This window comes from Polyodon spathula, chromosome 19 (assembly GCF_017654505.1).
Source record: "Polyodon spathula isolate WHYD16114869_AA chromosome 19, ASM1765450v1, whole genome shotgun sequence".
In the NCBI taxonomy this organism is placed as follows: Eukaryota; Metazoa; Chordata; class Actinopteri; order Acipenseriformes; family Polyodontidae; genus Polyodon; species Polyodon spathula.
The window spans coordinates 12,503,863-12,519,389 of NC_054552.1; the positions used below are offsets into that span (position 1 = coordinate 12,503,863).

Sequence of the window (15,527 nt, forward strand, 5' to 3'; positions counted from 1 at the left end):
AGGGTCCGCCATCGCCTCCATCGCCTCCCGAGGGTCCGCCGCCGCCATCGCCTCCCGAGGGTCTGCCGCCGCCATCGCCTCCATCGCCTCCCGAGGGTCCGCCATCGCCTCCCGAGGGTCCGCCATCGCCTCCATCGCCTCCCGAGGGTCCGCCATCGCCTCCATCGCCTCCCGAGGGTCCGCCGCCGCCATCGCCTCCATCGCCTCCCGAGGGTCCGCCATCGCCGCCATCGCCTCCCGAGGGTCCGCCATCGCCTCCATCGCCTCCCGAGGGACCGCCGCCGCCATCGCCTCCCGAGGGTCCGGCACTGCTATTACCTCCCAAAGGTCTGTCGCTGTTGTTGTCGCTAAAACCACAGTATAACTTAAAGCCACCCATACAGAAAGAACACATATTTTCAATATATTATAAATAAATGCAATGTAACCATTATATGTTACCTATATGCATTCATATATTGATGTACATATATTCTTAATAAGTTTTTCACAAGGCGTGAGCTGGGGGTAGAGATAGGGGTAGAGATAGGGCAGAAGAAGCAGAAAGGAGTGGTTAGTAGGACAGAGTGCCAGCTAGAAAGGACCGGACCTAGGATAGAAGAGCAGGCGAGGCCCACTCTAGTAGCAGACCAGCGAAGCTGGACATGGAAGCTAGGACAGAAAGTGATCACTGACTGAGGGCAGCGATGCCGACACAAGCTCAGGGCCGACGGACCTAGCAACCGAAAACATATATGAGGGTTATGACTCGTGGAGCCGCCCCTCAGAGGAAGATGGTCCCGGAAGACTAGGACACGAAAGGAGATAGAGAGGGAGAGGTACCCAGCATCTGAGACTTCTGTAAAGGGGCGCTCATTAAACCCCCAACTGGCCGAGACTTCACGCTCCCTGGGACCTGAGATAAGAAAAATGCACAGAAGGTAGTATGGGACTCGAGCATGAGTAGCCACGTCCCGAACTGAGACAGAGTATAGAACCGCCTTGAGTGAGGCAAGATAAGCGCAGGAGCTGCGAAAGAACAGAGTGTGGCCGGGGGTCCGCTCTGACTCACACGGTGAGAACCCCCCTGAAGGTCTAGGGTTAGCTGAAGCCATGCCCTGAGGTCGGGGAAGTGAGATCACTTGCCCCCCAAAGGATGGACCCCCGGCACTCCACCAAATCACCCACACCGTGAGACAAACAAAAGAGCACATGCCAGAGCATAACATAAACAAAAGACTAGAAGGACAAACGGGACAAACAGGAGGATGGTTAGTAAATTTAGTAGGATATGACTATGTGTATACCTGCTGCTCAGTGGAGAGGAAAAAACCCTTTGAAGCTAATTAGGGGAAAACCTCTAGTGGCTCCGGCAGACAGGTAGCCCCCACTTCAGGCATACTAGCAATTTTGGAATGGGCTGCAACTATGTCAGAAGGAGATGAATGAACATAATAATCCACTGCAGAACAAGACCGTGCCACATGGTCTTGATCAGGCTCTGATTGATGCTGGCCCTTGAAGCGGAGGTGGCTGCACCGATATGGAAGGCACAGGGTAAATAGCTGAGGAGGGAGGCCTGTCCTGGAGAGGAGGGTGGAGAGGTGGGTTGAGAACCAGAGACAAGTGACAATGGATCTGGAAGAATTGATGAAGAGAGGGTCCGGGGGGGGGGGGGGGGGGGGCAGGGCTTCCTGCATGAGAGATACCTTGTCATTGCTGAAAGGGCAGAGAGCAGACTTTGTCCTTGAAAGCTGAATTAATTGACTGCACCGGAGTTGGTCTGTCTTTGAAGTGTGCAGCCAAATAAGAAAATAGGAGTTGGAAATAGAAGAGAGGTCACATAAATGAATATCCACAGAGGGGAAGCAAGAAGCTGAGGGAACTGTGAATTCGGAGCTTCGGAGTAAGCCAAGAAGACTGTGAGGCAGATGGTCTCCATGAGTAGATGCTCGTAGGGGAAGAAGCAGCCTTTCCGAAGAGTAGAGATGATTCTAGCATTTTTAGAAGGAGCAGCAACTATATCAGGGAAGGATGAATGAATGTAGGAATCCACTGCAGAGGAGGACCAGCTCCCCCACCTTCGTGATCAGGCTGGGGGGGGGAAGGGGAGAGTCGAGGGGGGGAGGCCTGCTCTGGAGGAGAGGGTGGAGAGGAGGGAGGTCTGCTCAGAGGAGAGGGTGGAGAGGAGAGAGCCATGCAAGGAGGCAAGGAGGGAGGCCTGCTCTGGAGGAGAGGGTGGAGTTGAGAAGGGAGGCCTACTCATGAGGCGAGGGTGGACAGGAAAGAGGCCTGCTTGGGGGGCAAGGGCGGAGGAATGGAGGGAGGTCTGCTTGAGACGAGACGAGTGATGATAGGAGTGAGATGAATCAATGAACAGATGGTCTGAGGAGGGAGTGGGGGGGGCTCCTGCTGTGGAGATGCCTTGAAAAGGGGGATAGGGAACTTGATACTTGACGTGTGAGTGGACTGACTGCGCTGAATTGAGCCGTCCTGAGGTATGCAGCCAAGTGATGGAGTAAGCATGGAAGGTGGCAAAGATGCAGCTGATCTCCATGGGTAAATCATTGTAGGGAGAGAAGTGGCTTTTCAGAAGAGTGGAAATTAGCAAATGTAGAATATCCCCAGTAATGTTGTTGAAGCTGACACCCTGGGATCCTTCAAGAAGCTGCTTGATGAGATTTTGGGATCAATAAGCTACTAACAACCAAACGAGCAAGATGGGCCGAATGGCCTCCTCTCGTTTGTAAACTTTATATTTTGATATAGACAGACGGGAAGGTGAGGCAGGGGGAAAGCTCTTAAGAATCCCACAGAGGGTCAGACAGAATGCTGAATATGGAGAGACTGGAGGGAGTTGGAGAGGATCCCTAGCACGGACCATGAGAGCCAGGTTTTGATTGAAGGGCTATGACTATTCGAATCTGGGAGCAGGGGATTGAAGACGCTGAGCAGGCAGTAGAATAGGAGCTTGAACAAGGTGGAGGGTTGCAGACATGTAATGCTGAGCAGATTGAAGGGGGTTACAGAGAGTAGGTTTCAGTTAAATAGCATCTGGAGAAGATGAGGATTCTGGATGGGGGTTGTGGAATCAAATGGGACCAACTGACTGAACTTGGATACCGAAAGTAGAGGCAGAAGAAGAGCTGGAACTGAGGGCTAATCGGCTAACATGAATCGGCTACTGGGGAAGCACGGCTCCTTTGCGCCCCATGTTCTAGAAATGAGGGTAAAGATGAGATGCCGCCTTCCTATGTGTTAGTTAATACAGGATCGATCAGCTGTTTGCTACTATCATGTCTGCTTGAAATGGAAAATTCACATTCAGAGATTTGGGTTTCGCAATGCCAGTTATTATCTTAATAGTGGAAATCCTTAACTCATAATCAAGACAGATTTCAAGTCTCATACCACATCTCAAACCAAGTATTAATGCTGTAACATTTGGGAGGAATAGGATTGCTGAAGAAGTGCCCCGTATTTTGATTAGAGGGAGAATAGCGTTAGCCTTGATTGTGGGAATACTGCCACGATCTGCGTATTGGAGGAAGGCTGGAGCATTGTTGGCTCTGGAGAAGTGCAGCTGCAGACTTCAACAGTAAACTAGAGCGACTTTGCAGCTGCGGTGGTGAACATATCTGAAGAGGGAGTGGAGATCTGCTGTAGTGAGGAACAATTAACAGTAGCGGGATCTACTGAACAGAGCAGAGGCCTGAGGAAGAAAACAATGGAGTGCTATCAGTAGTGTGCAGAGGCCCAGCTGTGAGAACAGAGATTTGGGCAGAGATGAAGATTGCAGAGATCTGAGACTGCTGCAGAACCAGAGAGGATGAAGAATGTGTTGCTCCGAGGCGTCTGCAAAACCTATTGATTGGTCGGAAGCAGTTTATTGTCTATTGGGGGTAGGAGGACACTGACTGGAACATTGATAAATTGTAGGACATGGTTCCATGACTGACTAGCGGCTCGCGTTGATGAAATGATGACTTTTGAGGAAGCTGGTCGGACCGGAGGAGCAGTGCCAGATGAGGAAACACGAATCTGGGAACAGGAATAAGTCGCAGGAATGGATGCGTGATGCAGGAAAGCAGGACGTTACTATGATGGTAGATACTGAACATCTCAACAGCTGAGTAAGGTTGCTTCATGACCAGGCCCTTGAAGAGGGGAACTGTTGAAATTGGAGAATGTCAGTTGCTACAAAAGGTTGAGGAGGAGGGGGTCTCCTGTAAATCCCTCGGAATGACGACAAACTGCAGGATGTGTAGAAAAGCTGGAGCATGTGAGCTTCACAGCGATAGCAAACCAGCTTAGAGACTGTGTAAAATTTGTGGTGTTACACTGCCATCTAGCGGTTGTGATTAGAATTAACCATTGGCTTGAGTGAAGCCGGGTAGAATATTTGGTTATTGTGATTAAAATCCTTGTCAGTGCAGAACAACAATTGCGTACTCTTTTAGATTTTAATATCTTCGTTACATGTTTTAGGACAGTCAGTCATGTATATGAATACGTTAACGCAGTATTTAGATGTCACAATTCGGAGAGTTGAATGAGCCCTCGCAGGTTGTAAAAGCCCAGCGGTAAGCAAGCCAGAAGATTGCTGTACTGAGGTACGGAGCTCGCAGTGCAGGGCAGGATCCTATGAAGGAACAGTAAATTTGCAGGCTCTGGGAGCGGAGGAGGTGCGCTTGATTGCAAGCGAAAAGTAAAGGAATGTTCAGCTGACAGATTTTTATGGTGGATTAAATAAAGGAGCAATGGCAAGGCAAACGCTGACGACGGGAATGTCGATGTCGTTGAAGGAGCTTTAGAGATTTTAGTGGAGGGCCAGTTTGTCTAATAAAGACGCGGACGAGATGAGAAATGAAGCTGCGGTTTGAACGGTGCTGTTGCTAGGCTGGAGACTGGAAAGAGCAGGAAAGACTAACGCTGGAGCTCCTGCAGCCGAATGGGGAAGCTGAATGATGAGAAACAGCACCGGAGCAGGTAGGAAAATATATGATAATATCTTGGTAGCGCTGCGCAGAGAATTGACCTCCAGTAAAAGGCAACGAAGTGTAGATTAGCGGAGAAATACGTCTGAGCGTGTGCTACACAAAAAAACGAAACACTAGACAGCAAAAGGTACAAGTGATCAGGGCTTAAATAGTAAATAGGAACTAATTGACAGGAAATTGGAAACCCCCTTGCTACACGCCTCCTGAACTTACGCAAGCTAACATTTATGTTAATGCCTACTTTTGAATGCATATTTTTCAGACACCAGAAATATTTTTGTAAATAGCATCACTCTCTGCTTAAATCTGCATTTTAAACTGTACACAAAAACCTGCATATGTCAAACATCCATAGGCCATAAAAGACTGAAGATAGCTTAGTTACACAAGACACAATCAAAGTTAGCTTAGCACCTATGCCATCTCATTGTTATATTTTACTAAGGAACAACCTTTGAATAAATATTAGATTTTCTATCAGTTACTACAAGACTTTGTGCTTTAGAATGATGGCAGGGAAAGATATGCCTCAGTTATCTGTTGTGTAACTCAACTATTTAATTCAGGTTTATTCTTTAATTTGTCCCTTTTTAGGCATGTTTAAATGGTTGCTACTTTTTCAAACTTGGCTTTTTGTATGTTAAATATTCTGATCAGATACTATACAAAAGAAGCCCTGCTGATTTGACCACAGCCAGCATCAAGTAAATACCCATAATAGTCATCCTTGAAAAAATAAACTGCTGCAAATAACTTTCTACAGCACATTTGGATATAAAAACCTCATTGTCCACCCCAATAACAATGGTACATCCTATGAGATGTGGCAGAAATGTCTGGGTTATGCATTCTCCAGTACTGGGCTGAACACTTACTGTATTTTGGATTGTTATTGTTTCATTAATCTAAATGTGTACTTGTGACAGGAAATGGCGTTGCGGTGACGTCAAGCCAGGAGGAGGAACAGAAACAAACCACTGCAGGTACGATGCAATGGTGCTTGCGCCGTTTTACTTTAATACACAAAAATAAATAAAATATTTAAACAAAAACCACTTGCTCACAGAGCACAAATAAAATAAATACACAAAACAACTCTCGAACACAAATAGGTCAGGGTGGGCAATCGCCTTCACTGTTCCTATAAATATTCTTAGTTTTTAAATGAATCAATCAATCAGTCAGTCAATCAATCAATCAATCAGTCAATCGACCAATCGCTCTTATTCCTCCTTTGAACACCCCACACAGAGTGCAGACTTTGATTTACTATAACCAAGGGGTTAAACTGTATCAATTCTCTCATTACCCCTTAGCCACATTCTGCACAAGTTTTAAAATTAGCAACTGGCAGAGGACGGGATGCCAATCCCGTCTCTGCCAGAACACATCTAAATTAAAACAAAACAATAACAAAACAAACGCGGCTACGTCGTCATATTTAAATCCAGTAAATAAATACAAAAATAATAACCGTGGCTTTCGCCGTCAAAACAATAACAAACACAATAAATAAATCATAACTAATTGTGTGACTGCCGACTAGTTTAACAACGCACTAGCTGACAGCCACACATTACCACGAGGTTTTTAAAAACAAACACACAGGGTCCCGCCATCATATATATACAAATACAATACATAAATCATAATACAAAGACAAAATAACACGATACAGGGGCGGAGGGGGAGACCCCGTTCTAAAAATAAACACAATACATTTAAACAGCAGGGCTCATATTTTATTATTATGTCCACTTTGAACAAATTGTAGGGTGTGGTAACTTTATTAATTTATAATGAATTAGACCATTTTACTTTTATAATTATTCGAATTACATGGTTTATTGATTAATGAAAGATTATTCTTATAGTCCATACATGGTTACATTTGTTTACATTCATTGGTTATTCATCGGTTATTTGTTTACATTCATTGGTTATTCAAGATACAGAAAGATCATAATTATTGCAACCCATTCTTCTAGTTGAATAATGGTAGTCACCTAACTTGCAGTCAAAATGGTAAAAAGCCATTACCTTCAACTGGGAACATCGTTTCAGAACAGGACCGGTAGGTCAGGTAGTTGTTAGTCCATTTTCAACCCGAGCGATTCATTGAACTATAGTCTCCCCTAAGTTTTGTATTAAATTTGGCTTTGCACATTATTTGTCTTAATCATATAGAATTCCATACTGTAACATCTGGTTTCAGTTTACATCTGATTCACATTAGCTGATACAGAACTCTTCACATAGCATGAACCTATGCAATGGTAGACCATTTCACCATTCTAACCATGGATACCCTTAAGTCTTGGACTCCTTCAAAATGCATATTTGTACACAGAGTACAATATTGCATGTTTATTTTCATGAAAAGACACAAAGTGAAACTGGCAGAAATGTATCTGCAGAGTTCAAAACGGTTTGGCTTAATTTCTACATTTTTCTTATTTGGATAATATATGAAAATATGTAGTAATTTGTATAAAACATTATTTAGATTATTAAAAATAAACATTTCTATTATACAAAACACATTTAAAAAAAAAACACATTTTTGGACTATAAAAAACATTAGTATTTAGATTATAAAAACATACATGGAGAGCACTGTGTTACAAATACATAAAATCCTAAAATACTACAAAATCAGACCAATTTTATAACCAATCCACATATAATGTTTATATAAACATATATGTACTGTATACACATAAAAAACAAATGAAGAAAAGAGGCATATAAATGTAACATTATGGGCAAATCCGTTACCACATTTCATTGCCTCTGAAAAAGGACCATTAAATGCTAAAAACTAAGTTGCTAAAAAATGTAATTAGATTACAGCAACTTGTAGCATATAATGTGTTGCCCCCAACACTGGATACATCTATATATAGTAGAGGCACCAGGGTCTGTCAGGAGAGCTTTACAGTATGGATGATATCTTTATATTATGTCTGATATACTGTATAATACAATATATATACAACACCCATAAGCTGTATACGAAGTAGTGTATTGCCCATTTAAAACCAGAATGCAAATTCTGCATTTCTGTAGATTTTTACTTTTTTCATTCAGTATGATTCCCAGTAGGCTATTTGCATGCAAACTAAGCAGGATGTAACTACAGTTCCAGGCCACATGTGAGGCATGCATTTTTGAAAACATATCTATGCTTAACTTAATATTTTTAAATGGGGAAATGCACTTTAATGTTTAGAAATAATGCAATGATCTATGAGCAATTATATATATATATATATATATATATATATATATATATATATATATATATATATATATATATATATATATATATATATTATTTCCTGTAGGTGGGGCTAGGTGACTTAACTGGCTGCCTTTACCCTATGGAGATCTGTATTAGTCCTGTTCAGGTCAACGTGAAATGAGTTTGGTGGTCTCACTGTCGTCCCCAGTGAAGCACAGCACAAAACGTCTACATTATTCAGCTGCATTGCAAGTCTGCTGTGCAAATCTGTGCCTCACCATAGCCAGTGCCATTGTTCCTCATCACTCATGGACACTACATACACAGCCACTACAAAAGAAAAATATGACCCTACTGTAGAGTAGAGGCTGAAACTCCGAGGTGGCTGTCAGTGATAAGTTTGGTGATAAATGCTGTCTTTTATGTAAAAAGGCGGTCTCTTATAACATCAGAAAATGCATAAACGAGAGGAGGCTCAGAAGTGCTTGTTCGGTTCCTAGTTAATGGTTGATCTTAAAACTTGATGATGGCTGAACTAAAAAAAGTCAGGTCTTAAAGGCTCTGCCAGGATGTGAGTGGTGTGGAAGTGAGGGAATGTCCAAACAAACAAGTAAATTAAAAAAATGTCAGTGTTTAATAAACCGATTTTACCCCCTATCCGACAATGGTTTGGGGGTGGGCATGGCGTGTTACAGTTCCCCAACTATAACATGTTTCAAAATGAAAAACCAATTGTAATTTCATGTGCACAGAAAGGTGCTCCAGTGGAGATGTGCCAGTGGCTTGCAACATGGCAGAGCAGGTGCTCCAAATATTCCTGCTGGCTCCGCTGTGTCAGCTCCCATCCACGTCTCCATCTGCCAAACAAAACAACAAAACACAACTCAGCGCAAGGGGCCATACCCATGCAGGTACAGGAGGTATATTTGCAGCTCAGATTCCTTCTTTCCTGTTCACAGGATCCCAATGATTTGTTTTATGCAAATGGAATCCTTGATACGTGTATAGTAATATATAAAAATAGCAGTTCCCTACTGCAAGCCAATGGCAATGGTTACGACAGCAGAGCTGACAAGACTTCAATACAGGGCTGATAGCAGACTTAATTAGCAGGTGCCCTGTTCCAAAGACTGCACAGGTTACTGATACAGTATTTTGCAAGGAACCATCTGAAAAGTGATCACTATGGGCAATTCTGGAGAACAGACTGAAGGAATTCACCGAAGAGGGTACTTGTTGGGTGATGATCACATCCAGAACAATTAAACCTCTTTCAGAATTCTCACAGACTTGAATCGTATATAGAAATAGGCCTGCCATTTGAATATGTTAACCATTTAATTTACTATAGGTTGTCCAAAATGTAAATACTTTCTGCCCTCTCAATTTGCATTTGTTATGTGTTTTATTTAGTTATGTATGTTCTTATTCATCATTTATTGCAGTTTCTGCACTCAGGGATATTTGGTATGCTTTATGAAGTCGCCATTACATTTCACCTTTAGGGCTGTCTGTGAGCAAGTCTGAGCAACATGTAATTTCTATAATGATGCCAGTATAAAAATAACCATGGACTGCATGCTCAGTTCAGTTATTTGTTCTAGGGCCAGATCTGCCCCGCAGACAGAATAACATGTTTCCAATCTGATTGGTTTACTATGGAAAGGAGGTGGGGTTTTGTTTCAATGACATTTCTCCAATTGATTGGTTTACATTTGGAGGCAGGGTTATTTTTTACTTTTGGCTGTTTATTATATTAACTTACAAACTTTTAGATTTAAAAAGCTTTATAAGAGGTGTTCCTTAAAACAAAACAAAATAAAAAAAGAGAAAATAAGGGGTATTCTGTGCTTATTTGCTTAAACTTGCAAAGTTTTACTTACTATTTTAACAAAACATGCATACATACTTTTATAGTATTAAGTAATCTTATTTGTAAGATTTTTTTTTTCTTCGTTTTCTGGGTTTTTCCTTTATTTAATAAATAATTTATTTAAGCTTCTCTCTTATTAATTCAGTAGCATTTCCAACATGCAGTCCCAACTGTATTAATAAGGAAGGCATTGTTTGAGTGTTTTACTTAATTTAGATTAGTAATAGAGGATGCCATGTTTTTCTACAGAATATTCTTATTTTGACTATTATTCAAAGAGCTATGTTTCAAAATTTCATCCTACATTTTCACAATGTAATACTGTTTTGCTATTATTTACTGCATAACCAAAAAATACAGATATAGATGTGTTTGCAAGAATGAAGTTCACAGAAGCGGTCATTCATAGTCATTCAGTTTAACAATAATATTATATGGGCCTGTGACAGAGATCGAATGATGCTTGGTGTTAGATCTCCCTCCCGCTATGTAAAGGGAACAGAGTACCCTGGACTAAAAGGCATGACAATTTATTCCCGTGGGTAGGTGGAAGTCGGCCGGCTAGAAAAGGAACTGAGCTACGGTACCCGAACTCAATGACTCGAACGGGAAACGGCGTGGCATCCGTGGATTGGAGAAGTGAATGCACTCATTAACCAAGGGGTCATGAGGGTGGGTATAAATAGGGGGTCATAGCAAAATAATCTGTTCCTTTTTAAATGATTGGATTTGACCTTGAAGGAATACAATGTTGCTGAAAAACTGTGAGTGTTTGTCTTGTGTTTGTTAATGTCAGCTGTAACTGTTGTTTGTCTCAACAGACTACCAGTAGCGCAAGCCAGCATCAACCCAGACATCACTTTATTCCCCTGAATTTCATGGAGAACTGTAATTACACCAGTAGCACCTAATATCACTCATTGTCTCATGTTTGTGTTTAGTATGGGTGTGTGTAAAACTGGACTTTTGGTTGCGGGTCAAAACCGGGGATTACAATTACGAGTGATACACACTGCTGTATAACTCCAACATTTAATATTTACAGGTGTTTACAATAAGGCTCTGGACATTGTCAAATCATATTTCAATAAACACCCTTGCACCTGAAAGTAACTGTCTGTCTGTTTTATATCCGCTTTGCACTGCACTCACCTGTATCCACTCACCACTTTGCTACAAGGCCATATATAATTATGTACAGGTATGGAATAATTAATATTTATGTTTACAGATTTATTATTGTCATGGTTGTCCTCTGCCTTGGGAGAATATGTGTTATTGTCAGTGTGAGAATCTGCCTTGGGGTAAGGTGTGTGTGTGTGTGTGTGTGTGTGTGTGTGTGTGTGTGTGTGTGTGTCAGTGTGAGAATCTGCCTTGGGGGAAGATGCTTCATGTCATTGTGAGAATCTGCCTCGGGGGAAGTGAGAGTGAGTGAGTGAAATACATTTTCTATTTATTATATTTTACTATTGGTAGATGTTAAGTATCCCTGCATTATTTTTCACTTATAGGTGTGTTCACTAGAAGTTTAAAGGTAGAGTAATTAAAAATGTAGAGTAATGTTGCAGGTGATGAACACAAAGGACATGAAGGATCCTCACCCAACCAGAGGTTTAGGTTCTGTGGTGATGGGAGAACATCATATGTTGATCTGATGAGGAAACTGATCCTGCTCTGTTCCATAGGTCTTGCCAGCCAATCTTGCGTTGTTCCACACTCTCCCATCTTATCCATTCTCCCTGCTTGGCTTGGGAAATGGTCTTTACACACCTGATCCTCTCCTGCTGCTTTTGAACCTCGTTGACTACCAGCTTTCTCCGTTGAGCTGGGGTTGCCTTGTGCCAAGTAAGAGGAGCTGAACTGAGACCAAGACCTCCTTTTCCATGCTGAACTTGACCCATAATATCACCCATTCTGGCAGCCTTAGTATCTTCCACAGCTTTCTTTGCTGCCCATTTTCTTCCAGTTTGCAACACAGGTGCTGCCTCCCTTACGCATTTGTCGGGTGAATCTACTAATGTCATTTCCAGTCGGACTTTGGCGCATTTAAACTCCTTGGTTAGAGCAGAGATTGGTAGCTGCAGGATTCCTTTACCATAAAGTTCCATTCTGCTGAGGCACAATGTTTTAAACTGAAAAGAACCAGTTTGGTTGTAGCATGTTACTGGCTAACTGCTTATCAGTCAATAAATATTGATACTTACATAATGAGAGGTGGTGATTTAGCTACAATCACTTTAAAACCAGTTAAAATTGATCTGATAAAATTAAAATATAAAATAAAAGTCTACCTTAATGTTTACTTACTGACTGCAGGAATTGTAATTTGATATTGACAGTCTATCTAATCAGATATTTTAGTTTATTTTCTGCTGATCTTATTGTTTGGTAATGAAATTATGAAAGAAAACAATAATATATATATATATATATATATAGTGAACTCCAAAAGTATTTGGTCAGTGACACATTTTTTGTTGTTTTGGATCTGTATTCTAGCACTTTGGATTTGAAATGATACAATGATTATGGGGTTAAAGTGCAGACTGTTAAACCGTTTAGACAATGCAGCACATTTTGTACATAGTCCCCACATTTTAGGGTACCAAAAGTATTTTGACAATTGGCTTCACAGCTGTTTTTTATTAGGCTGGTGTGTTTGTCTGCATCGTTAGTGCATGCACAAGAGAGCTGTCAATGTCTAGTCTTGATTCTGGGCTTTGCATTTGCCTTTGGAGTCTGTTGCTGATGTCTGACAATATGAGGACCAAAGAAGTGTCAATGCAAGTAAAGCTGGCCATCATGAGGCAGAAACATCAGAATAAATCGATCAGAGACAGAGCTAAAACATTAGGTGTGCCAAAATCAACTGTTTGGTACATCATTAAGAAGAAAGAAAGCACTGGTAAGCTCAGCAGTGGCAAACGACCTGGTAGACCAAGGAAGACCACTATAGCGGATGACTGAAGAATACTTTCAATGGTGAAGAAACCCCCCTAACAACAGTCCAACAGATCAGGAACACTCTCCAGGAGGTAGACATAGATGTGTCAAAGACTACCATACGCAGAAGAGCACACCAGCAGAACCTCAGAGGGTACACCACAAGATGCAAACCACTAGTAAGCCCCAAGAACAGAAAGTCCAGGTTACAGTTTGCTAAAAAGTACTTAAAAGAGTCTGTAGAGTTCTGGAACAAAGTCTTATGGACAGATGAGACGAAGTCTAACCTGTACCAGAGTGATGGAAAGAGGAAAGTGTGGAGAAAAAAAGGAACTGACCATGATCCAAAGTATACCACCTCATCTGTGAAACGTGGTGGAGGTAGTGTTATGGCTTGTGCATGTATGTAGGCAACTGGAACTGGCTCACTTGTCTTCATTGATGATGTGACTGCTGACGGCAGCAGCAGGATGAATTCTGAAGTGTACAGAAACTTCTTGTCTGCTCAGATACAACCAAATGCCTCCAAACTCACTGGACGGCGCTTCATCATGCAGTAGGACAATGACCCCAAACACACTGCCATAGCAACCAAGGAGTTTTTCAGGGCTAAAAAGTGGAAAATTATTGACTGGCCAAGTCAATCACCTGATCTGAATTCAATTGAGCATGCATTTCACATACTGAAGACCAGAGAAGGCAAAAAGCCCCTGAAACAAGCAGGAACTTAAGATGGCTGCAGAACAGGCCTGGCAGAGCATCACCAGGGAAAATCTGCATGGAAAGGATATGCGACCAACTACTAAACATGACTACTTTATTGTACGTAATGTTAAACTGTCCAAATACTTTTGGTACACTAAAATGGGGGGACTATGTACAAAACATGCTGTAATTTCTAAACTGTTCATCCGATATGGATGAAAATACCCTCAAATTAAAGCTGACAGTCTTTAGCCAGATAGTCATTGCATTATTTCAAATCCAAAGTGCTGGAATACAGAGCCAAAACAACAAATGTGTCACTGTCCAAATACTTTTGGTTCACTCTGTGTGTGTGTGTGTGTATATATATATATATATATATATATACACAGCACTGTAATATCTATGGTATTATTTTAAATCTCTTAACTCTACACACTTGTCACATCACAGACCATTTGCAATGTAAAAACATCCACTAACAATGTGGTGTTGGACTTGATTGAATCAACTATAAATGACGAGGACTGCTGGAGAGTCTGTTAATTTATTTTCTTAATAACCAGTACCCAAATACCAGCCCAAATAAAGTTTAGACATTTGACCTTGTTCACAAATGAAATTTTAAACAGTTTGGCACAACTGTTTCAACAAAACAATGTCTTGCAACAGACTTTAGTTCTAATGCTGATGCTAACTCCATACACACCCTGTATATCACATTTATCTCAATTTGGAATTGATTTGAAAATTCTTTGAATTACATGTGTTTCTTGATTTCCACTTCCTTGCATTAGACTTAAAACTCCCAGTCGCAGCAAAACACTCTAATGTATGTTTCTATTATACCTCATGACGTAATATGAGCGAGAGAGACCGAGGTAGAATGGTACCCTCGGGTACCGTGTGGTGTTCCACTTTGTTGTCTTGCCTTCCAGGAAGTCTGTTACTGCATTACTTCCTTCGCTTCCCCCCCAGTAGTGTCTTTGTCTTTGTGAACTCACTTGACGCACTCCTGTGTTAATTATAGAATCTGTGCAATTTGTGAAGGTGTAAGGCATTTGTTAACACCTTCTCAATGGAGTGTTACTAAAGCCAGAAGTCAGCTTTTAAAAAATAAGGTATCAACCCCATTATTATGTGTGGGAGCAGTAGGAAGATGTCTGCCATTCTTAGGCCCTAAGTAATTAGATTTTTACCTTTTAGGTTTTAGCAAAGCAATCAATCATTCCTGCTAGTGTTTCACAAAATTACGGTAAACAGTGAAGGTAAATTGCCTTCTCTTATAAAATGACAATTTGCCTTAAATTTAACAGCAAATTACCTTCATACTAAAAACAAGAAAAGATGTTTATTTTTATAGAACATTTCTTTAAAAAAAATCAGTTTTTTACATTAAAAAAACTAAAAACAGATATTTTCCGTTGTTTTAACAGACCGCATTTCTTTATAAAAAACATGGGTAGTGTTGACAGTTAAATACTGTAGATATTACAGTGCCAAGAAAAAGTTTGTGAATCCCTTAGGATTTTGACATATTTCACATATTTCAAACCTAAAATGTTATTAGATCTTAACCTAAGTCCTAATAATGATAAAGATAATCTGATTAAGCAAATGACACAAAAACATGATACTTTTTCAACATTTATTTATTCATAAATGATTTAACATTCAGGATCCATGTGTGAAAAAGTATGTGAACCTTTAGATTCAGAAACTGGTGGCACCCCCTTGAGCAGCAATGACTTCAACTAAGCATTTCCTGTAACTGTTGGTCAGT

General features: G+C 41.1%; 1 long non-coding RNA gene across 3 annotated transcripts; it reads left to right on the forward strand.

The window, feature by feature from the left end:
- Positions 1–230: 230 nt before the first annotated feature.
- LOC121294435 lies at positions 231–11,163 on the forward strand. 3 transcript variants are annotated; one of them, XR_005946789.1, is made up of 4 exons: positions 231–327; positions 5,906–5,962; positions 8,976–9,134; positions 10,918–11,163. It is a non-coding gene; the product is annotated as an uncharacterized LOC121294435 (long non-coding RNA). The 3 variants fall into 3 exon arrangements; XR_005946790.1 differs by lacking the exon at positions 10,918–11,163 and adding an exon at positions 10,643–10,683; XR_005946788.1 differs by lacking the exon at positions 10,918–11,163 and having other exon boundaries at positions 8,976–10,581.
- The last annotated feature ends 4,364 nt before the right edge of the window (positions 11,164–15,527 follow it).